This window comes from Mixophyes fleayi, chromosome 3 (genome assembly GCF_038048845.1).
Source record: "Mixophyes fleayi isolate aMixFle1 chromosome 3, aMixFle1.hap1, whole genome shotgun sequence".
Lineage (NCBI taxonomy): Eukaryota > Metazoa > Chordata > Amphibia > Anura > Limnodynastidae > Mixophyes > Mixophyes fleayi.
Genome location: NC_134404.1, coordinates 207,872,068 through 207,896,966, shown reverse-complemented (window position 1 = coordinate 207,896,966; position 24,899 = coordinate 207,872,068). Strand labels below are relative to the sequence as shown.

Below are 24,899 nucleotides of genomic sequence, written 5' to 3'. Positions count from 1 at the left end.
AATTGAATATTCTCACTAAACTAATCTATTATTTCCAAACACTGCTTATTAATGGTCTTTTTTCAGAGTATAGAGCCATACAACAACTGCTATCTGAATTTGTCTGGAATAGAAAGCCACTTAGAATGCAAGTAGCTATAATTAAAAAAAAACCCAGCAAAACTGAAAAGTTGTTGATTCTCAAATGAGATAATAAAGTGTATTATTGTGCTGCCAACCTCAGTCAGATCATGGCCACCTTTGCTGTCATATCTACTTTGGAGTGGTTGGATCTAGAAACCAAATATTTCAACCTCAATTTGGGGCTCTTTCTAAACTACAGGGTGCATTTTGCAAAATCCTTACTACACTAAAGTTTCTGCACAAATATGGAAATTATGTAAACTTATACTTTAAAATCAGACCCTACAATTTCCTATTACCACTACATAGGATAATCCTGACTTTCCTCCTGTCATATCTCACCAGAAATATCCAGGGTGGTGGGGATTAGAATAGTACATTTTTTGAATTTCTTCAAATTAACCACAATGTACAGTCTCTCACTCCTATTGATGTACCCAGGGACCTCGCTCATTTGAACACCCCTTTGAAAAGGAAAACTTCCTCTTTTTACAGGGCTGATATGGAGCTTCAGAGGCTGGGTTTACTGCAAAGATGAAATGAGGATCAGAAGGTAACACTATTTACATTTTGAACGAAAATCACTGGGTTTTGAGCAGATGCAATGGGATTATATAAGTATCTAGAAGAAGCAATTGGAAACACGTGTTTGTCTCAGTCTGCATCCAAGCAATGCCCTCAATGCATAGATTTTATTATTGCTAAAACACATTCTTTTGGTTCAAGACTCCTGGGTTGAATCTTTCCCCTAAATGCTCCAGAACCCCATGGTGGTAAGGTACAGTTTGATCTCCTTTTATGAGCTGATATGTTGTGGCATTGGACAATAATCTAGTTACCTTAATTGTATAATCATTGCTATTAATAATCACAATATCCCCCTCTTCATCAGAGGGTTTGTTGACAGTTTCTTTGTTACTCTTCAGATCTTTAAAAGCATCTTTTTCTTTTTTTACTAAGTTGGCAAACATCTGGCAATAGTTCAGAGATAGGGCAGAGATATAAGGTGAAATTGAAATGCAGGAAGTCAGCATGAGAGCGTGATTTTCTCTAGTAATGCTCAGTGATAAGCATTATTGCAGGAGTCTGGTGCATTTGGAATGCCAGGTTTGAGTAGTGGAATTACAAAGACAGGTAGTGAAAGCCACGGCAGCAGAGTCCAGGGCAGATGTAAGGGTGCTGTTATGGAGGAAAATGGCAAGGTTAGCATAGGAAAGGGAGGAAATAGGAAAGAGAAGTGAGTCCAGTAAGGAGGAGAATGGATCAGGGTCAATAGCATAAAGGTTACGCACAGTGAAGGTAGACATTGTAGGAGAAAGTGAAGGGGAAAGGGAAAGGCTTAAGCAGAGGAGCTAATGGTCAGAGAGGGAGAATGGTGAGTTCACCAAATCAGAGATTGCCCAGTGATGAGTAAAAACCAGATCGGTAGAGTGGCCACTGAAGTGGAAGGGTGAGGAGATCATTTGAGAATGTCCAAAAGACGAGAGAGAGTAGTGTAGAGGCAGTGGGGTTGGTGGGGACGTCAATCTGGATGTTGGAAGGAAGGTCAACAGAGAGAAAGTGGGAGAGCCAGGCTGCGAAGTTATCTAGAAACTAGGAGATGGGACCAGGTGGGTGATAAATAACTAGAACACGAAGGTGAATATGGTGCAAAAACGGTGGACGGGATGGAAAAGGTGAATAGCATGGACCTCAAAAGAGGAGAATGAGAGGGGGGCTGGGATATTATCTATAGAGAAAGAAGGATGCCCACATCACTGTCTTGCCGACCCAAATGTTTAGGGGTTTGGGAGAATGAGAAGCTATCAGAGGAAAGGGCAATGGGAGAAGTTCTGTTGGATGAGGAGATTCAAGATTCAGTGATGGCTAGAAGCCTAGGGAACGTGGGAATTTAGAGGTTGTGTGGGGAAACCAGTTTAATATAAACAAACCTTTTAATCCAGAGGGCACAGGAGAGAGGAAGGGAGTGTAGAAGTGGGATGTGAATAAGATTGGCGGGGTTGCTGGAACAGGGGATGAGAGAGGTTTGAAGTAGGAGGAGGGGAGAGTGTAGCGATGAGGCCGGGAGCCTGGTTTAAGAGGGAACTTACCAGATTCTGAGGATAGGTTGAAAGAGGAGAAAGGGGGGAGAGGAATGAGTGTGGGACTCAGTAGTGGGAGAGGAGGTTGAAGGGAGGGCAGACAAATGTAGTTGGGAGCTAGGAGGTGAAATTAAATATGTATTTGATAGATGTATGTGTGCATGAGATGGGGAAGAAAGAGAGTGAATGGGTGGTAGAGAGGGGAGAATAGCACAAGGAAGGATCGGAGACCCATTTATCTTTAAGCCCTATGTGTGCTTGCAGTAAAAAAAAGCAACTGATAATGATGGTGCTGCTCAGGTAAGTATTGATGCTGGTAGTCAAAAATTGGTCATAATTGAGAATAACACAGATAGATTATGTTGTTTCAGGCAGTGATGAATTAGCAGCCATGGCACTCAATTATACAATCTAAATGACATGCGTGATAACAAATATATGGATGCATGCAACAGCATATAAAAGTGAGTCATTGGTTGCGCTTTACCAATAAACGGCTACACAAACTCTCCAGTCTTTCACACAGCAAGAAAAGTAAGTATGTCAGTGTGTTCACAACTTCATGTCAGTGGTAATGGGTATAATAATGAAATTCAGCGAGTTGTCGGCAAAAGTTCCTCTCAGGGAAACATAAAATCTATGAACAATAATAAAAAAAATATTTTTTGGATGGGAATGATGGGGACGTTTTTTTAAAACATTAATCAGTTCTGCAACCTATAGACAGACACTGGTGGAAGGATAAATACATTTCCTTATAGTGCTTCCACCTGATTGTGACCTGCTGAAATAAATACATATGAAACTTTACCAGTGATCAGATGTTTCCAAATATGCCACAGAAACTCTTTCCTGTCCATGTTCTAGTGTTCTATTGTCTGAACATGACTGCAAGCATATGAACACAGAAATGCAATAAACTCAAAACCATTGTTAATCCAGCTGCAATTAAAGTTTGTCAAATAAAAATCCAGAACGCGTCACATTTTCTTAACAAGTTGGATCTATCACTTCCTCTTTAGATAAATGCAATTGTTCAAGACTATAAAAAGTTAAATATTGTGGATCATTATTGTGAAATTTGCAGAAGTGTTTATAAATCTCATGAGAAGTAGAATTGGATTATATGGGGTGCTGATATCATACAGTCTTTGCTTAACCATATGCATTGTCTCTCCAATATATTTGAGTCTACATGGAAAACGTAATAAATATACTACAAAAATGGAATGCAAGTCATATAACCCTAAATGTTAAAGCATTGTTTAGTATTGTATGAGCAAAATGTGTACATACTGCATACACTGCATCTATATCACTTATTTGCAGAGGTTTGTGATAATTCATACTTTAAGTTTTGCTGCAATGATTTTTTTTAATTATCGTTATAGTCACCATGACTGCAAAATGAGACCATAGTGACTTTGAAAGATGGATAACACACTGGTATTTAAAATGTTTTTGACACAGAATTTCAAAATATAAGTGTTTAACTTCACAAAAAGCAATGCAATTCTATAGGCAAAAACCTTAAACATTTCAAATGTTTGATTAAGGCTTTGTATGCTTACACAAGTGACATATTTGGGTTGAGTTAGATGAATGTGAGGTCTGTAAGTGATGTATGTGGAATATCAGTGGTAACTGGCATAAATGCGCCTACATCCATTCTGCTCAATCTCACAATCATTCCACTTCGGGCTCACACCCAATTTCCATCCTACTCACATCCCACAACCCTACTCACCCCACTCACTCCCCAAATTTAAACATCCGGTCTGAGAATGTGGGAAGGCAGTTGGGTGGTTGTGATGACTATCTTTTGTGCTATAGATGCTCAGACCATTTGTTACACAGACAGCAGGTATTTCAGCGAACACGCAAACCTCTGGATTATTAGCTCTCCCATTGTTTGAATGACAGCAATCTCCCTTTTAGGTACTGCTGAATATGCATCTAACCCCAGAATGCGATGGCATACTAGTCTGTATTGCACAAGGAATGCGTACATCAAAGCTTTTTCCTTAATGATCATAGCTGTCCTGGATTTTGGAGCTTGATTGAACCTGAAAATATTTAATTAGACAGGTATAATGTGTGGAATTTTGAGCTGTGTAAGAAGCCTTAATTAAACATATGAAACTGTAAAAGTTTTCGTCCATGGAAAAACATGAACTACCTAGGGTTAAATTAAGCTGCGATTCTGCATTTTCTCGGGCGAGTTTAAACTCGCTGATTTATTAAACAGCAATTTGATGTAAAATCGCCAGAGAAGTGTTTCTTTGAAAATCGCCATTCTCAAAATTGCTACAAATCTGAATCCCGACATTTTGCCCCTCTTGCTATACAAATCCCCAAATGTTTAAAGCTGTGATTTTGCAAACTCACCCAAGTTTGAATTAAAAATCGCCAGATGCAGCATGCTGCTTCTATAGGTGAGATTGCCAAACACATCACTGTTACACTGCAGGGCAATGTTAATATAACAGGAGGCACAATGGGTGTTTCAATAAAGCATGTTTTATTGTTTTTAGGGGTAAAAATGTTTATAAATTAGCTTACGAGTAACAAATTATTTTACAAAATAATTAGTTATGTACACTTATGTAATATTTTTTAATCAGTCTACATTATGTGCTACATTATTATTATTATTATTATTATTATTATATTTTAGTTATAAAGCACCAACATATTACATAGTAATGTACATTGAGAGGATCATGACACAAAAATAATAATTGCAATGAAGTGGAACAGAAGGTAAAGATGGACCTGGCCAAATTTTTACAATTAAAAAGAGGTGTGGGGAACAGTTGATACTTAAGGTAGCAAAATAACTATTGTAACTGCTGGTGAGTAAAGTGCCTGTGGCTATTCTTAGCCATCTGCATTATTATCCTCTGACAAAAACAGGCATTGGAGACTGGCATTTCTGTGCAACGTCTGTATGCATCTAACTATTTGCATTTGTTTAAATTAGTGTTTGAAGTAAATTCTTTAGAATGTTGTAATTTTGTACATTTTATAAAATGCACCATTATTTTAAGATGCATGTCTCTAACACCTGCAGTCTCTGGTACATCAAGAGGCAGATAAGGGGCATTAAGGTGCAAATACATTATAGTTTAGTAAGGGGCATTAGATGCACGTTAAACAACCCTTCCCCTTGAGATGGACCTTATTTTGACATACACTTATCTATTAAATATGTCCCTTGCCAAGAGCAATTTCTATTCCTGCACATGATGGATGCATATTTCTGTACTGAATATATGTAATTTATTTATGTATATATTATTTTAGTATATTGACTTACTATCTAATTTCTAGTGGAGCAATATTTTTTTTTCTTGTGATGTTAATATTTCCTAATGGGAACACCATTTAAACAACATACTTGTGACACTGCAATTGCTCATGTGCATGGTGCCACAAGTATGTACTTTTAATGGTGTCCCTATCAGGGAATATTAAGTGTTGCCACATCATAAAAATATAAACATTGCCCTACTGGTGATGAAATATTAAGCTACTGTAATATAATAAAAAATAAAAAATAATCCCTAACATATAATCATTAATTAAATATGACCAACTAAATTATTAATAAAATATTTTCACCCCCATAAGAAAATGAATAATCATGTTTGCCCCTCTACAACAAAAATTAGTTTTTTTTAAAATTTCCATTGTGCCTCCTGTTATATTGACATTGACCACATAGCTCAAACAACATGCTTTTATTTCTGCTCAATCTTGGGTGAGTTTGTGTTTAATCTCCGGCGAGTTTGACTATAACATGGGAGAGATAGGTGTTTTAAAATCGAGACAAATCGCCAGAGATTGGATTTTGGAAAGTCAAAGTCGCAGATTAATATACATACATAATACATATGGCTATTTTGCACTTAAAACCACCGGATATCTCTCACGATTTGTAACGATGAGCAGGCTCGGATTATCGCAATCCGAGCCCACCCAAACAGTGCGGATCCAAGGGCGATCCGAGCACTGTTCGGGTATTTCCGGCGGAGAGAAACAATGAAAATGAGGCTCTGACTCCAAATCCCACCGTCGGATCTCGCGATACTCGGATTCTTTAAATTTCACGCTTGCCGCCGCCATCTTCGGTCGGGCATTGATCAGGGTAGCGTGAGGTTGGGTTTTTAGTGGTGCTGTGTCCTTCTCCTCTGTCCTGCTGAGTCCAGTGGTGCTTTGTCCTGTGCTCGGTCCTGCTGAGTCCAGTGGTGCTGTGTCCTGTGCTCTGTCCTGCTGAGTCCAGTGGTGCTGTGTCCTGTGCTCTGTCCTGCTGAGTCCAGTGGTGCTGTGTCCTGTGCTCTGTCCTGCTGAGTCCAGTGGTGCTGTGTCCTGTGCTCTGTCCTGCTGAGTCCAGTGGTGCTGTGTCCTGTGCTCTGTCCTGCTAAGTCCATTGTTATAAAAAAATTATACAAAAATTATACAAAAAATAATAAAAAAACATTATATATTTTTTTTTAAAAAAGTATAAAAACATTTCTACTGCAATATTTAACTACATTCACTGTTCCTGCAGTCCAGAAATATTAGTACTGCAATATTTAACTACGTTCACTGTTCCTGCAGTCCAGAAATATTAGTACTGCAATATTTAACTACGTTCACTGTTCCTGCAGTCCAGAAAAATTAGTACTGCAATATTAAACTACGTTCACTGTTCCTGCAGTAAAGAAAAATTAGTACTGCAATATTAAACTACGTTCACTGTTCCTGCAGTATAAAGGAATTTGTACTGCTGTATAACTCCAGTCCAGTGGTACTGTCCTGTGCCGCATATAATTTTTAAAGCCTTTGCCGGGTGTGTGTGGCTTAGGGGTACGCTCTCTTGTGCTGCATAAAATGGAGTACAAAAATTTGGAGGATAAAGTAGGGAAAGATCAAGAACCACTTCCTCCTAATGCTGAAGCTGCTGCCACTACTCATGACATAGACGATGAAATGCCATCAACGTCGTCTGCCAAGGCCGATGCCCAATCTCCTAGTAGAGGGCATGTAAAATCCAAAAAGGCAAAGTTCACTAAAATTAGCAAAAAAAAAAAACCTTTTGGCCTAAAAACAATATTGTGAGGTGTGAGGTGTTCAGAATAGACTGGAAATGAATGTTATTGAGGTTAATAATAGTGTAGAAGTGAAAAAAAAAACAAAATATGGATTTTAGCGCTTTTTATGCTTTTTAAAAAAAAAATCAGAACCCAAAACCCTAAATCAGAACCAAAACCTTGAGTGGGGTGTTTTGGCAAAACCAATCAGAACCCAAAACCTGAAGCTAATCAGAACCCAAAACCCAAAACCCAAAACACTATAAGTGGCCGGTGCACACCCCTAACGATTTGCAGTGATTTTAAATTGCTGAAAAAAATCGCAGCTTGATACAGTCTTCCCCTAGAGTGGTTAATGTTGATGTATAAATGATTTAAAAAAAATAAGTATTTGAAAAAGCAAAGGTTATCTTTATTCTTACAAATTGCATATGCAATGGCTTGTATTCAACATGAAACAGGCAATCTTCTCCATGTAAGAAACAGGTTATATAGAAGAAACACCACCCCTCTTACATACGTCACTAATCACTTCACATACTAAAGAATATACCACATAAGGACAAGTTGGTTATATATAATCTTTACAACCTCATCATTGTACATAAATCCTATGCCTAAGCAGGTCAAAGGGCATATGTGACCTCTTACACTCTTCTCTCTATATAGCATGACAACTGTTAACTATTTTAACATCCTATTAATAGATGCCCTATTGTGAGGTATAACATACTAAAATAATTTAACCCATTCCACAGAAAATAGAAAGAAACTATTTGACCATACAGATTTTACACACATCAACATTGTTTTATCCAACATATATTTGTACCATAATTTATTCCATTACAGTTAAATTTAACTAAATGTATCCACCATGCTCTCTTTCTCTTCTATGCAGCACACTGCCATGTTAGGAGAGAGGTGCTTCTCTAACACAGCAAACATAAAATGACTGACAGTTTGTATACTTGCTTTGCAGGAATTTTCAACAAAATATTTATTTGGGTTACAGTAAAATATTTTGTGTCATAGAAGCTAACGTGTACCAGAATATCTATTTTGTGTACTACCGAAATAATGTTTGGCCACAAATTTGTATTACAAATGTTTTTTGTGTTAAAAAAATGAGGTCATTGGTAGGAATGAACTAGACTGACAAACATGCACTATCCATAACTGTGTAGTATCACCAGAAATGATCTATTACTATTATTATCGTAGATTTGTAAGGCGCCACAGTGCTCCACAGCGCCGTACACTAGGGGTAACAGTACATACATAAAACAGGCAAAAAAATGCAGGCGGCCCAGTGACCAAGCCTAAGGTAGCCCATTATGGGACCGGCCTGGGGGGCAGATGCCCCCTGCCCCCCAGCCCAGCTTGCCCCTGAGTATATACAAGGTAGACAAATAAATGCATACATAAAAACAAAGGGTATGAAGGACACTGCTCATAAAAGAGCTTACATTCTAAGGGGAATTGGGTACAGCTGAAACAAGAGGAGCAAATGTGGTTCAAAGTGGAGATTGGGATAGTTGTGAGGGTGCATTAGTGTGAATAGTGTTATCGGGGATAAGGTCACCTCTAAAACAGAGATGGGTTTTCAAAGAACGTCTAAAGAAATGAAGGCTGTGGGAAAGTCTGATAGAGCATGGTAGAGAATTCCATAAGTGGGGAACAGCACGGGAAAAGTCCTGTAGGCAGGAGTGAGAGGTGGTTACCAGAGATGACTATATTATATATCTATGACCATATTTTACAAAATATAAATTTGATAAATAAAAACCACAAGCCCAATATTTTATTGTAATGAAGCCTAGATATCAGATTTATGACCTTGTACAGCATAAAGTGTCAGAATTGAAGAGGCCTATCTTCTTATGTATGCCAGCCAGCATAAACAAAATGTTGCCCTAATTTTCAGGGGGCAGTTCTAGAATTAAAAGATGTGTCCCTGAATATATAATGTCCCTGTCGTCCATATTTTCCAAATTGTCTAAATTTGCATAATGTTAATCATTTCACATTATGCAGTGGCACAGCTAAAGATATTACTCCACAGAACATCACCTATATTACTCTAGCTGCATTTTAAACCCCCCCCCCAGCTCCCACACACACAATTTGCATTAATTGCAAATTAAAATTACTTTGCCTTAACAACACATATAGCCTTACATTTTAACATATCATTGTATTTTATATTAGTCACATATGACATACAGTACACATCGGCCACATATAAACCTACATTAACTACATTAATTACATACATATAAATCCTGTGCTAATGACATGCACATCATTAGCACATCTTTAGAGGCTCGTTTACAGTTGGACACATTTGTGTTAAAAGCACAGGAGTAAAATAAATGGTGCAAAATACATGATACAAAAGAAGAGTGCATTTACATGTTTATATTGAGTTATTCTTACAATATGTGCAATACAAAATAAACACACTACAAAGGGTCTGTTCTTCAACGGTAGAGTACCTGCAACAGACATTCCTCCTGACAGGTGTATCTGTGGCTGTGTCCACCTCCAACTAGAGAGCGATTACACGAATACGCCTTTACTATACTTGGCCTATAATTCAGAGATACTCAAAAGCATACTACGGAAGCAGGGATATGCACAGTGCGCAAAAGTGTATTTTACAATAGTTTTGGGGCTTACATCTAATTCAAAATGAGCCCCTAAAGAGACAACAAACATGCTTAAGCACACAGCAATTACCCGCATCAGATGCATTAAAAATGCTACTACATCCTTACTGCTCCAGAGCGTGTTACTTCCTGATTCAGTGCTGCTCCTAGCTGGGTAAATCCCAACAACATTGATTGGCAGTCCCACTGCTACCAACACCTTTATTGGTAAATTTGCCCTTAAAAAGCGGAGACAACAGGGGTTGCAGCATGGATTGCCTGTGACTCTTATATTCAGTTGCAGATGCAGCAGCTGCAATTTCTATTTCTACGCCTTTGACATTATGGAGACAATGATGAGTTGACTTAGCCTTATTAATATGCTAAACATAACCTCCCTGTTGATGCTCTGATACACGCTAACCTTCATAAGGGCTGAATATTACCCTTAATTGTAATAATTTAAAACAAGACATTCAATTTAATATTAAAAGAGACACCACTCTATAATATGTGCCCCACTACCCCCTTTAATAAAGAAACAATGAATTTTAGTGAAATATAAAGTTCTTTAATATAGCGTTCAGAAATTAAATATATATAATATGTATACACAGTACTGTGCGAAAGTTACAGGCAGATGTGGGGAAAAATGCTGCAAAGTAAAAATATAAGTGGCAATAGTTTTTTTTATCAATTACCAAAATGCAATGTGAATGAACAGAAGAAAAATGTAAATCAAATCAATCTTTGGTGTGACCACCTTTCAAAATAGCATAAATTCTTCTAGGAACACTTGCACACAGTTTTTGAAGGAACTCGGCTGGGAGGTTGTTCCAAACATATTGGAGAACTAACCACAGATCTTCTGTGGATGTAGGCTTGCTCAAATCCTTCTGTCTATTCATGTAATCCCAGACAGACTTGATGATGTTGAGATCAGGGCTCTGTGGGGGCCATATCATCACTTTCAGGGCTCCTTGTTCTTCTTTAAGCTGAAAATAGTTATTAATGACATTGGCTGTATGTTTGGGGTCGTTATGCTGCTGTAGAATAAAGTTGCCACCAATCAGACGCCTCCCTGATGCTATTACATGATGGATAAGTACCTGCCTGTAAGTCTCAGCAGTGAGGACACCATTAATCCTGACCAAATCCCCAATTCCATTTGCAGAAATGCAGCCCCAAACTTGCAAGGAACCTCCACCATGCTTCACTGTTGTCTGCAGACACTCATTACTGTACCACTCTCCAGCTCGGCGAAAAAACTATCTTCTGTTACAGCCAAATATTTCAAATTTTGATTCATCAGTCTAGAACATCTGCTGCCGCTGGGCCTTGTTTCCACGTTGAAGGTATATTTTTTCTTATGGCCCCACTGTTTTTTTGTTTTGATCTGATGGCACTGCTGGACATCTTCCGATTTCAAAGGGAAGTAAGCATGATGTTTCTTTCATTTGAAGTTTCCTTGGCCGACCACTGCATTTATGGTCCTCAATGTTGCCTGTTTATTTGTGCTTCTTCAAAAGAGCTTGAAACCCCAGTCTGCTTTTCACTATTCAATCAGAGTATTGCTGTTCACAGTGGTGATTTTGATTGTGCCATTTCTACACTGTCATCAGCTCCATTCCTCTCTATGCTGCCGGTTACAGCAGAGTTTCTGCCTTACCATGGCTGCGGTTGGATCACATCTTTGCTGGGACAGCTATTATTATTCTGGGCAGTGGCGATCATAGCTCACCAGTTCTCTATTACTAAGTTTGTCTCTAAATTATCTGCATTGCTGCCGGATACACTGGAGTTTTTGCCTTGCTGATGATGCGGGTGGATCAGTTCTCTGCTGGAACTGCTCTTTTTGAGCAGGTGAGCACTATAATACCACTACAATATAACTTCTAAACATTTCATTGTGTGATGGATCTATGTGTTAAATATGATTTTTTGTTAAGGCCTCATAAGGCCTTTGTTCAGCCATTTTATTGTAACTTGTATAGAAATATTATTTGCTAGAAGAGATTATTCATTTTTCTGTTAACTTGCAGTTTTGCAATACGTGAGCCTATGGCCTTGAAGTTGAACTAATAGGGAACACCTGAAGAATGTAACCAGTTATGAAAACAATAATGAGCTTCATATCCAGCTGGTAGTATGGGAGCTGTATCCATGGTGTTGCACATAGCATATCTCCAACTCCCCTTGAGATAAGAAATAATAGGCTCATCTGTCCTTAGAAGGGGGAGAAAAGTAAACACCTCAAGAATACGTGAGAAAGTTAATCAGTAGCGCTTCTCATAAACTAGTGGTATAAACTATTGTATGCATATGACGTAGGATTCATTTATTCAGTAGCCTATAAAAACCTGTATCTTTGTATCAATAAACTAGAGAATATTCCTTGTATACAGAACTTGGTCTGTGTCAATTCTCTCCAGCTGATTGAAGCGCTTCCAGATATACTTGACACCACAGGCTGACTTGGGTCAGAATTTTAGATCTAACAACTTGGAGGTCGCCACAGAGATTCGCTGTCCAGCAGGCTACAAGACAGACAACGGAGGTTTCCCAGCACATTGAACCCCAACATCCGCGGTCAGTAGATTTCTACTCGTTGGTCTTCCTAGTCTGGGTCACCTCATGTCTGTCTGAGGCACCTGACACGCGAATTTGTGAGTCTCAAGTATCATCTGATTAATATAATACAGTATTAACCCAATTTGTTTACTGTAATTGTATTGTTGATTAGATTTTTGAAAGATGATTGAATTTTGAGTGCATGTGTTTGTACCTATGTATGATGTATAAAGCATAAAAGTCACATAAGACATTGATCAAAGAAGCATGTAATGGAATAGAGGGATTTAGAGAGTTATTGTTTTGAACATTGAGTGAACATTTTAGACACCATCCCCAGAGGTATATCAAAGAAGGGAGATTCTGTAATCTGCCCAAATTGTGTAAGAGAGATTTCCAAAAGACCTTCGTCCCAGATACTGTCAAAGAAGCTATTTAGCACGGACATCCAGTACAAGGAGTCCACAGAACGGGACGTCCAGTGCAAGGACAACCCACAGAAACTAGATAAGAGTCCCGATTTGGACTCAACAGAATACTGTCAATATGAGTAATATAGATAGTAAACAAATGACAGCAGCTCCCTCATAGATATGATGCACAAAGACTTAAGGAAATGGGGGAGTAGAAGGTCTGCAGGGAATTTTTCAAGAAAGCGGGGATAGCCAAAGATATGTGTGGATGGAGAAACAAAGGTGTTGCAAGTGGTAATGTGACAAGAACAAAGGGGTATTGAGATCAAACCCCAAGAGATTGTTTGAGGTGGCACAGGAAAGTTAAGAGATCTGAAAAGTCGAAATATATGTGGATATGCTAAATGCATCGGAAGCTGAATAATGAATCAAGTAGGTTGTATATTATAAATGTATGTTTGATCCTGTGCAGCTGAATAAGTGAAATGTGCCCCTCCCTTATTCTGTGTAAATGATTTCAGTGTGTTGAGATAAGAAGCACACTGTTTTTTGTTTTTTGACAATGTATGTAAAATTAAAAAAATGTGTCCGGAGTGCTGATTGATGATAACATGTTGAAGCTAACTTGTATTTAGTGTAATGCTGGGACTTGTAGTTCCACAGCAGTAGGCTGGAAGATGTCAGTTAAGTTTTCTTTCTCTGTATGTGAGTTTTGTCTCCGTCTTACTGCGTGTGAGAGAGATCCGTGATAATTCACATTGTTTGTTCTCTGTCTTAGTGCTCTATAAGGGAGATGTTTGATTTACTTTAAATCACAATGTTTGTCTGTCTTGTCCGTTTTTTACAAGAGACATGTTTCAAGGTTGAAAAAGTTGTACATTCATTGCTTAATGATAAGCTTTTAAAAAGATACAAAAGAAGTTTTAAAATGTTTGGTCCGATTGCACGGACAAGATTGTAAATAATGTACATTATCACTATAAGTACTAGTGTCAGAACAAAGCTGGCTGGGATCCAACAAGCCGTTTCTGTATTTGAACAAAATAATTTTGTTTCTGAAGTTCAGAAATATAGCTTTCTCTTTAATGAAGTTGAGAATTGTGGGAGTGAGCTTACATGCTGTTTTTATCTGTGTTAAAATGGCGCTGATGAATGTTCTCAGAAATCAGGAGGGTTTGTTATGCCATTAAAGAAATGTTACGAGATAAAATGTCGTCTGTGAGCGAGACTTAAGTGAATATATTTTTACTTTGAACACGAAAATCACAGAATCTAGAAATATGTGTGAATATTTGGTCACGGGAGAGAGATTTTGTTGAGAAAATGTTGAATGATTTACAGACACAATGTATTGTGTCTAACGAGAGTACTCTGATTTATGAGACAGTGCTGCTTTTAAAATGGTTGAATACTTGGAACCAAGATTCCAGATTGAATGTTTCTAAACCCGGAAATTTAATTAGTGTCATTTAAAAGGGCTGTACTAAGAGATGATAAGAAAGGAGTGGCTTTGAACACTCGCCCAGGTCTCGTCACTTTGACATTCTCTATTTGTGAAATTAGGGACTGCCCCTTTGAGGAAATCAAGGCATGGAACGCATAGCGTCACAGTTAAGCTTTTAGCAGCTGTTCACTGGTTACCTGATAACAGTATACACGCATGTTACAGTTACAGTAATTCCTAGTAAATAAATGTTAATCTCTATGCAAAAGTTTTTTTTATTCACAGGTCTCCAGCTGCAAAGACCCATTAGGCAATCCAGATTGCATTGATTTAACTTCCAATGCACCATCTTTGCACCACAACAAACATAAGTATAAACTAATGAAGGATTTAAATAACGTAAACTCTTCTGAGTAATGATTACCTTGTTTTGGAAAGAGATATTAGAGTTTATGTGCTATTCGCATAGCAAATGCATGAACTAGGTGGTTTTTCTGTATGTGCAGAAAGCAAAAGGTTTTTATTTGTATCCTCATTACAGTTTTGAGTAAATCAGTGTTTGTAAAGACATTTACTGCCCTTATTTACTGTGCTATAATTGTCATATACTGTAAATAATTCTTTTTATTGTGGGTATGGTAATGCATTGATGGGAATTCTATATTTTTACAGAAATGAAAAAGATTTAAGACTTTAAGAGCAATTGTATGTGCTCCTGCATTAGCACTTCTGGATCATAGCAAGCCATTTATACTCTCCTCTGAGCAGAACCAAATGTTTAACCAATTTTAAGCTGAAATAACTTCAGCGCCAGCACTGGCTTTGCCAGATTATGACAAGCCTTTCACATTATTTTGTTATGAAGTCAGTGCACATGTACAAGGGGTACTGACACAAATACATGGTCGCAAGCTAAGTTCACTTGCATACTACTCTGCTTTAGTGCTTAAAAAGAGTATAGATATTGTGCTAGGACACCCAGTTACCTTAACGGTATTGCATGCTGTGACAGAAACCAAGCACAAACAAAACATTTGTTACTGGCCAGATTTACTAAGTATGAAGATATACAGCACAAAGGACATTCCCTCCTATTGTGAAATGAGTGACATATAACACTTGCCGAGCGCACTGTGTATTTTCTTCCTCCCTTTCCTTTTTTATTAGAAGACAAAAAAAAAAAAAAGGAAGCACAAGAGGCCCCAGAGCCTCTCATGTTCACAGATATATGTTAAGACCTTCAGACAAGGGGAATCTGAGTAAACTGTATTTTAAGTTTTTTAAAGGTCCAAGGGAGACCAGAGAGGGGAGTTCATTGATATTAGCAGGAGGAATATAGATTGCACGTTATTTTCCTTTGCTGTGCGCTGTAGATGTGTACTAGACTAGAAAGGAAAGCCAAGTTTGGAAGAACCAGACTCAGGCCCATAGTAATGTATAGATCATTATACATAATTAGAAAATTCTAATATGAAAGTTTAACCCAACCAAATAAAGAAAAGAGCAACCCATGACTACAGGGGTTTACACCCAATGCAGGAATGTGTTTGTGAGTATTGTGGCCCAACACATTATTATATACACTAATAGAACTGATGATGTGGCTTATTAACAGGTTATTTAAGCTAAGTGTTTCTCTTCCAGAAGAATTAAAAGTTACCACATCTGTCTTAACCGTTGTACTGTACACTCCATCTAATGAGTGTAAACTTTGTGGAACTCAGAAACCAAGAACCTTTTCCTTGGATTCCACATGCTCCTTACTGAAGCCTATCCTAATGAAGTAGCACTGCTTACTCCCAGTAACGTTACACTTAAGCAGTGCACAATGTTGAATCCTGCTGCCTTATTGCAGCAAGTTTCAAAAGATGGGAGAAGTACCTGTATATATTGGGGTTACCCTAGGGATTTGGGGGAATTCCATTCCAGCTTGAACAGAAAGAAAGGAAAAAAAAAAAAAATGCAAACAAAATTTTTCTGAACATGATTGCATAGAACTAATGAAACAAGAATCTCTGGTTTTATCTCACATTAAAGATAAACCATTACCAGATGCAGACATCACTCTTTTTGTAGATGGTTCACACTATTACATAAATCCTGTCCCTTATACAGGGTGTGCTGTAACCACACACACAGAAATAGTGATTCAACAGACTCTACCGAGTCACATCAGCAAAAGAAGCTGAACTAAAGGCCCTGACACTTGCATGCATATATGCAAAAGGACAAAGAGTAAATATTTACACTGATTCAAGTTATGCATTTGTAATTGCGCATGATTATGGCCCTGTATGGAAAAGTAGGGACCTTATGGGTTCAGCAAGCAAACCAGTCAATATGATGAACATACCAGGGCACTGTTCACTGCATTCCAGCTGTCCTCCAAACAGTGATGAAGATGAAGACACACACAGAGATACTACCACCGAAGCTAAGTGAAATAGACCAGGCCGCACGGGAAGCCGCCATAGCCCCAGTACCCCAAGGGGAGTCTATTTACATGGTGACCCCCTGACCCCTGTTTGACCAGAGCACACTCCAACTTATGGAAAGACAAGCAACAGAAAATAAGAAAAAGACTTGGGCAATACATGGAGCACTAGAAGTGCAAGGAGTGGTGTAAAGGTCAGCGTTTGTGTCTGCCAAAAGTAGTTTATCCCATTATGGCCAATATAGCACACGAGAAAGTGCATCTGGGAAAAGATGCTATGGTTGTACTCACTAGCAGCTTATGGATAGTACCAGGGTTCGCCCAAGCAGCACAGTCGTTAGTGGCAGAATGCCTAGTCTGTGCACAAAGTAACCCGAGTAAGTCTGTCCTATGGAAAAGCACACCCCAGACATAATATCCCTATAAGAGGATACAGATAGACTTTATAACTTCCCAAATGCTCGGGCTTTGAGAATGTGCTTGTCTGTGTCAACTTCTTTAGTCACTGGCTGGAGACATGGCTGTATAGAAAAGCAAATGCTAAAGCATTAGCCAAGAAAATTGCGAATGAGGTAATCTGATGATATGGTGTACCAGAGGTCATTGTAAGTGACAGAGGGATACACTTTACGGGGCAAGGATTCCAGAAACTATCACACCCCCTACAGATCCCAAAGTTCAGGATGTATGGAGCGCCTTAATGGTACACTGAAATTGAAAATGCAGAAAATAATGGCTGAAACAGGTCTGCCATGGATCTCATGTTTACCTGCACTCAGTAAAAAATACTGCTAGGAAAGACACAGGTTTAACACCATATGAGATATTGTTTGGCACAGCAAACAGAACAGGCTGTTATTTTCCATAGCAACTACACCATGTATATAGTGATTTGTTGAATTATGTTGCCTTATTATAGAAACAACTAACTGAAATACATGGTCAAATATTCTCCTCCATTGCAAACCCTAATTTTGATACAGGTACCCATAAACTGCACCCTGGGGGGCTGGGTGGTCGTGAGAAAGCACATCAGGAGAAGTCTTGAACCCAGATACAAGGGTCCTTATCAAGTCCTGTTGACGACTCCCATGGCAGTGAAAGTACAGGAAAGAGACACCTGGATTCACGCATAACACTGCAAAGTCTTCAAATCAGGGGAGTCTTGTTCTGATAAATAGAAATGACTGTCTCATTGTATTGATATGTCTTGCCAGAATAATTGTGACTGAAGTAGGGATTAAGGCCTCCCTAACCCAGTATGAAACAGACAGTTAAGTGACATATTGCCTATGCCACTGTGAGAAACATATGGGAAGGAGTGCTCAACAATTTGCACTCATAGTAGAGTAAACTCTGAAAATGTCTTTGTGCAGATGCATAACCTCATTGGTAAAGTTGTCAGTAATGATTCATGTTAGATATTGGAAATATTGGCATTAGTAGCAAATGGTTTAGCAATCCTGTTGATCGTATAGGTGATAATGAAACTAAATATATGGCTGATTAAGAAGTTACTGACACTTGATTGTTGTCTCTCCAAAAAGGGAACCACTGAAAATCCCGAACCTCTGATGATCACAGAAATTACTTCTGAAACCTGACCAGACTATGAGTGTCATGAATTATTTGGACTAGCAAAGCCAAAGAACTGCAGAGTTTGCAACAAGAAACTACTAAAGATTGAACAAAGGACATGCAAGGCCTGCAGAACTACTATAGACTCATTAACTACCTACTAAGAAACCATCTTTTAAGAAACCATCTTCTAAGAAACCATCTTTTCTAGACATGGACATTTGCCAAAATGCATCTCCTCATAAATCAAGTTAGGACAGGGAGGATCACAGGCTTATTAGTGGGGGATGAGTTGACAGATTCCTAAGGGGACCAACTCTATGCATGTGGCCTCCTACATGTGTATAAGTACCTGCTTATTAAGAATGTGGTTCTATAGATAGGATTAGGTAGGTAGGAGGAGAAAGGGTCGAAAATTGAATAAAAGATGGGAAATGTTAAATATGATTTTTTGTTAAGGCCTCATAAGGCCTTTGTTCAGCCATTTTATTGTAACTTGTATAGAAATATTATTTGCTAGAAGAGATTATTCATTTTTCTGTTAACTTGCAGTTTTGCAATACGTGAGCCTATGGCCTTGAAGTTGAACTAATAGGGAACACCTGAAGAATGTAACCAGTTATGAAAACAATAATGAGCTTCATATCCAGCTGGTAGTATGGGAGCTGTATCCATGGTGTTGCACATAGCATATCTCCAACTCCCCTTGAGATAAGAAATAATAGGCTCATCTGTCCTTAGAAGGGGGAGAAAAGTAAACACCTCAAGAATACGTGAGAAAGTTAATCAGTAGCGCTTCTCATAAACTAGTGGTATAAACTATTGTATGCATATGACGTAGGATCCATTTATTCAGTAGCCTATAAAAACCTGTATCTTTGTATCAATAAACTAGAGAATATTCCTTGTATACAGAACTTGGTCTGTGTCAATTCTCTCCAGCTGATTGAAGCGCTTCCAGATATACTTGACACCACAGGCTGACTTGGGTCAGAATTTTAGATCTAACATATGTAATAGACCTTAATAAGCTGGTACTGGTGTGCGCATGCCAGCATGGATTTCTGATATCTCAATTCAATAAAGCAGCAGAGGTTTCTTTGTCTATGTCCATTGCTGCCAACTCTGAACAGTTGGGACTAGTGAAACTCATACATTAATATTGGACATTTCATCTAACCAAAGGCCTTTTTTGCATTTGTGACTTTTAGGTACCCATAGTATATATCCATCTTTTCCTTGATAGTTTTAACATTACTATTTGATCGATCCAATTCATCATATTACTAATTTTAATTTTGGGATTTGTTAATAAATGAATGTGTTTTTTGAACATTGTGTTGGTTTTTGTTGTTGCTCATCAACTGAGCCAGCTACAGCACTGTGTATCCATTTGTTTTAGTTCTTTGGTGTATTTCAGTGGAGAACAGCACATTCCCCTCACAGCTGCATTTCAGGCTAATTTGTATGAGCAAGATCATATTATTATTTTTTTTACTTTTCTAACTAACAGCATGTGTAGTTGGGATGTTAGCCCTATATGTTTTATTTTTCATTATTTCCATCTTTGATATTATTCAGTTGACATACAGTGCGCTGTTAGGATTGTGATTAGTTTGCTTTTATTTCCACACAGCAAAACAAAGAAATTTAGAGATTTTGTAATTTGCTGTACAAGAAAGTTTTTTGGGTGCAAAATTGGTTAAATATCTCCGGTTCAAGTTCCCTTTGAGACCTGTTTGGCACCATGTCCCCAAACAACATAAAATTATGTTTACTGCCATGTAGACCAGTTGTTGCTTACCGTGTCTTATCTACATTTCAAGGAGTGAAGACTTGCTAGGTACACACTAAAGAATTTTCTGACTGACGTGTTATCTCAAACGATTGTACCTATTGACTGAAAGTCCGATCAGTCTAACGATTCATGCATACACACTTACCTTCAGATCTTTGCTCGTCATCTGGTCCTCTAGTCTTCAGAGAATGACAGCACAATATTCATTCATTCATTCATCATTGTCACATTGTCACACTGATTAAAACCGGCTTGTTATAGCTATCCACATGTCCTAATGAATTTCTTTAGCTTCTGTGACTCTGAAACAAAACATTCTGTCTCAGAACGAACAAATTAAGGGCATACACACTACATGATTGGTCAGAAAATATTAAACAGTACGACCAACCAAATGAAACGATGATCGGCACTTTGGGACGACTTTAGATCATCGTTTCACTATACACACTCACACGATATCTTACCAAACGGTTGGATGTTGGCTGATTGGAGGTTTTTCGTGCAATCATCGGGCAAGTGTGTACCTAGCCTCAGGAGTCTATTTACTAAGCTGCAAGGAGTCAAAAATGTGAAGAAAATTGCTGTTTTTTCCAGAAACTGGCCACGCAGCTTTTCTTTTAATTTATCGAGGGGTTAATTAAAAATGAAAATAATTTTTTAATTAATGAATTAAAAAATGGGTTAAAGGAAAAGTTAGGGATTTCTCTTGCTTTAACCTGTATATCGCTGGTCACTGCAGTCCCCATAGCTTTGCTTTTCACCACCAGCCTTTAAAAACGAACCCCATATTAAATGGCGTTAGTTTAACTTTTAAATGGGGTCCATAGGAGAAGACGCTTCTCATCCATTGCCTGGTCCTGTGGCTATGCAAACAGCTGTTCATGCGCAATTGCCACACAGGGATTAGAGCCTCCATTCACCAGCATCATTAGGCTGCAGGTGAAGGAGATTCTGGTTAGTTTGGGAGGGCGGCAGTGGTGGGATTCAAAAAAATTAACAACAGGTTCTATGTCCTAATGACCATTTTAACTATACAAAAAGATATACCGAAAGGTAGTCTAACAATTCACGCATTAAATACTGCAATAAGAACAGTAAAAGAGGTAAAGACAACTAGATTATGTGTAACGGAAGATTTTTAATATTAAATACCTCACAAACAGTTAGTGAAGATATTTCCATATTGCTGTTTGATTGGCGTCCTCACTTGCAATTTTCTTTGCTTTTATCCGAGCATCATCAGCTGTGTGATTTACCCTTAACCATCTTTGCACTGTAGGAGTAGGATTCCATTCCTTCAGCGGTAGGCCGGTAAGACCTGCAGTGACAGGCTCAGCACATCAGCATCATCACGGTTACTCACCCCAGATGCCGACCGGTCGGCGACGGTGAGTGACCCAGTAATGTCCGTACTCCCGGCCTGGGCTGCCTGTCTGCTCTGCTCTTCTGCGCTGCCGCGTGATGGCTTATGGTGGCTCCGCGGCCTCCACCCTGGGCTGGATCTTCTTCTCGCATCTCTCCTCTGCACAGTCTGTTGTGCGTTCAGGACACGTTTAGGGGGAGCCAATTGTTGCAAAGAACAAGGGAGGCAGGGTGGGGCTTACATGATGACTGACAGCCTGAACAGCCCTGCACAGCTTAGAACAGCAGAGCCAGGCCGGTGTGAGCTATTAAACTGATTTGGGATCGTTGTCCAGGCCAGCAGGGCAAGCTGCAGTGCACAAGGTGTAAAAATTTAAAGCAGCCGCACACAGAGCTGGATTAAGGCTTTGGGGGGCCCGGGGCACTTAAGACAGGGGGGCCCCTAAGATCTAAATAGTGACAGATGCTGCATTACATCACCTACAGCCCACAGTATGACACTTACAGCTCTCCCAGAGGGCTCGCCTGGGTTGTCTGCATAAGAAATATCATTGTTTCCACAAACTAAAATACTGTACATTAAAACAATCATCAAAACACCACATTAAAATTGGTATTGACACCACACATTAAAACTAGCAATGATACCGCATATTAAAAATACCATTGATAATGCACATTAAAACTAGCAATGATACCGCACATTATAACTAACATAAAAAATTATATATATATATATATATATATATATATATATATATATATATATAATGTACTAAAATTGTATTCAATATTTATTCAAAATTGCTAATGGGTGTGTTGATGCACCCTCCTACAGACCAAAAAACCTGCATTGTTGTGTACACCATTGAACGGTCACCAAAAATTAGGATTGTCCCACTAGAATCACAACGTTTCACAGACTCTGCTGCTCTCTCCTACCTGTTCTTCTTACTTTCACCACCTGTGCTGCAGGTTTTTTTAGTTGCGGCTTGTCTGGATCCTGGAATGTTGGAGGACCTATTTGGAAAAAAAATGGGTACATTTAGAAAATTACAGCCAGCCCCGAGGTTAAATCAATACCACCCACGATTAATAATTAGGCCTTCCTCCAGCCCCAACATTAAAATAATAGTATCCATATTTAATAAATAAACCTATTTCCCTCCCTACAAACAGGTCCAGCAATAAATGAATAGTATTTGCATTTCAGAAATATACCTATTTCCCGAACCTGTCACTGCCATTAAATAATTCATAGGCACATTTAATAGAGACCTCATTCTCCCCAAACTCACCCCCAAACCACCCCATCTTAAATTAATAGTCCCTACTATTGTGACTCTCCCCCGCACTTTTTCCTCATACTGTGCCTGTCTCCCCATTTTTCCCTCAATCTGTGCATCTCCCCCCTTTTTTCTCATGCTGTGCCTCTCCCATCCCCCCCTTTTACCTTACTGTGCCTCTCTCCTCCCCGTATTCCTTACTGTGCCTCTCCCCTTATTCCTTACTGTGCCTCTCTCACCTCCTTTTTCCTTACTGTGCCTCTCTCACCTCCTTTTTCCTTACTGTGCCTCTCTCACCTCCTTTTTCCTTACTGTGCCTCTTTCATCTCCTTTTTCCTTACTGTGCCTCTCTCACCTCCTTTTTCCTTACTGTGCCTCTCTCACCTCCTTTTTCCTTACTGTGCCTCTCTCACCTCCTTTTTCCTTACTGTGCCTCTCTCACCTCCTTTTTCCTTACTGTGCCTCTCTCACCTCCTTTTTCCTTACTGTGCCTCTCTCACCTCCTTTTTCCTTACTGTGCCTCTCTCACCTCCTTTTTCCTCATAGTTTGCCTTTCTGCTTAATTCCCTTTTTTCACTTACCTTTCTATTAGCTTTTCTTTTCTTCTCCTCTCTTCAGTCTTCTGTCTTCTTGCTTCCTCTCCGCGCTGCTCCTCACTGAATGACAGGCGTGACTTGATGATGTCACGCCTGTCATTCAGCATTAACAGAGCAGAGAGGAAGGAGGGACGCCGGCGCGGCCGCATTCAGGTGAGTAAATCTCTATTTTATTTTTTTTTGCTCCCCCCACCAACGAAGAGGAGCAGCCCAGAACCCGCCCGCAAACCCCCCGACTCACCTCCCGCCCCCCCCCCCCCCCCCCGCCGCCGCCGCCGCCGCACAGCAGGCCAGCAAACGGTTCTGTCGAACCGCAACTAGTTTAGGAATCGGTTCTATAGAACCAGTGCGAACCGGCTGAATCCCACCACTGGAGGGCGGTATGCATGCATACAAAATTAATCTTACTGCCGCCCATTGGCCAGCAGTGTTAAATAGACCCCCTATTGTTCAGAATCTTCCTTCTTACCTGCAGAACACATAAACTTTTAGGCAATTAGAAGAGCAGTTTCCTACATAAATATATTATATTTAAATATTTTATTAGTAAGCAACATTATTTTTATTATGATTACAGTTAAGTTGTTTTCATCTAAGGCTTCTTAATTATATCCTTTGAGTTCATAAATTTGAGATTTGAATTTAAGTTCCACAATAGTCTGACATCCATGCAAGAATCTGAGTGACATCTGAGAGGTGCCTGGGGTAATAATTATTTTACCTAACAAACAGTTCACTAAGGAATATTTGTCAGTTGGTAAAGAATACTGCTGGTATAGTATGCATGTATGTATATATGTATGTATGTATGTATGTATGTATGTATGTATGTATGTATGTATGTATGTATGTGTTTAAGGAGAAGTGTCTAGGCAAAAATGAGGGGGGGGGGGCAATTACTAATTTGTGCACTGGGGTGCTCAACTATGTCAGTCTGCAACTGCCTCCTAAATCGCGTTGCTTTTTCTTCTAGCCAAAGAATTGAACTTTGTAAAAATGCTAATTTGTCAGTATAATATCTCACAAGCAGATTAAAAGTGTATTTTTCCCTTAAAAGCAGTTATTCCACAAAGCACCTGTGCTACTTTTTTAAACATGAATTACATTGAGTAGAGAGCTAGACAAACCACCAAGGAGTTAGTGGTATTTAAAATTAATTTGAAAAGTTGTTCATTGTACCTCCAGCTGTCAGAAATGCACTTTAGATATGTCAAACATATCTGAGTCCGCTTTTCCTGCCTTTTCATGATATATTAAGTAATTTTCCTTTTCATAGTAAATCTTTAATAGACAAGTGCCATTTAATGAAAGGCTTGGAGACAGCTCAGTTAAAACAGTTGTAAAGGAATTGAATGTTTTTTAATGTGTTATATGGAGGAGAAAATGGGTTTATCCTTGCAGAGCAGAGTAATTTGAATCCAATTAAAAATATTAAAGATGTGGTATTATCAGGTTTTTTCCTTTATACTATCTATTTTAGA

The 24,899-nt window shown here is 38.8% G+C and overlaps 1 long non-coding RNA gene across 1 annotated transcript; it reads left to right on the top strand.

Annotated features, from left to right (window-relative positions):
* Nucleotides 1-13,356: 13,356 nt before the first annotated feature.
* On the top strand, nucleotides 13,357-18,580 carry LOC142144344 (uncharacterized). Its single transcript, XR_012689689.1, has 2 exons — nucleotides 13,357-15,277; nucleotides 15,992-18,580. It is a non-coding gene; the product is annotated as an uncharacterized LOC142144344 (long non-coding RNA).
* The last annotated feature ends 6,319 nt before the right edge of the window (nucleotides 18,581-24,899 follow it).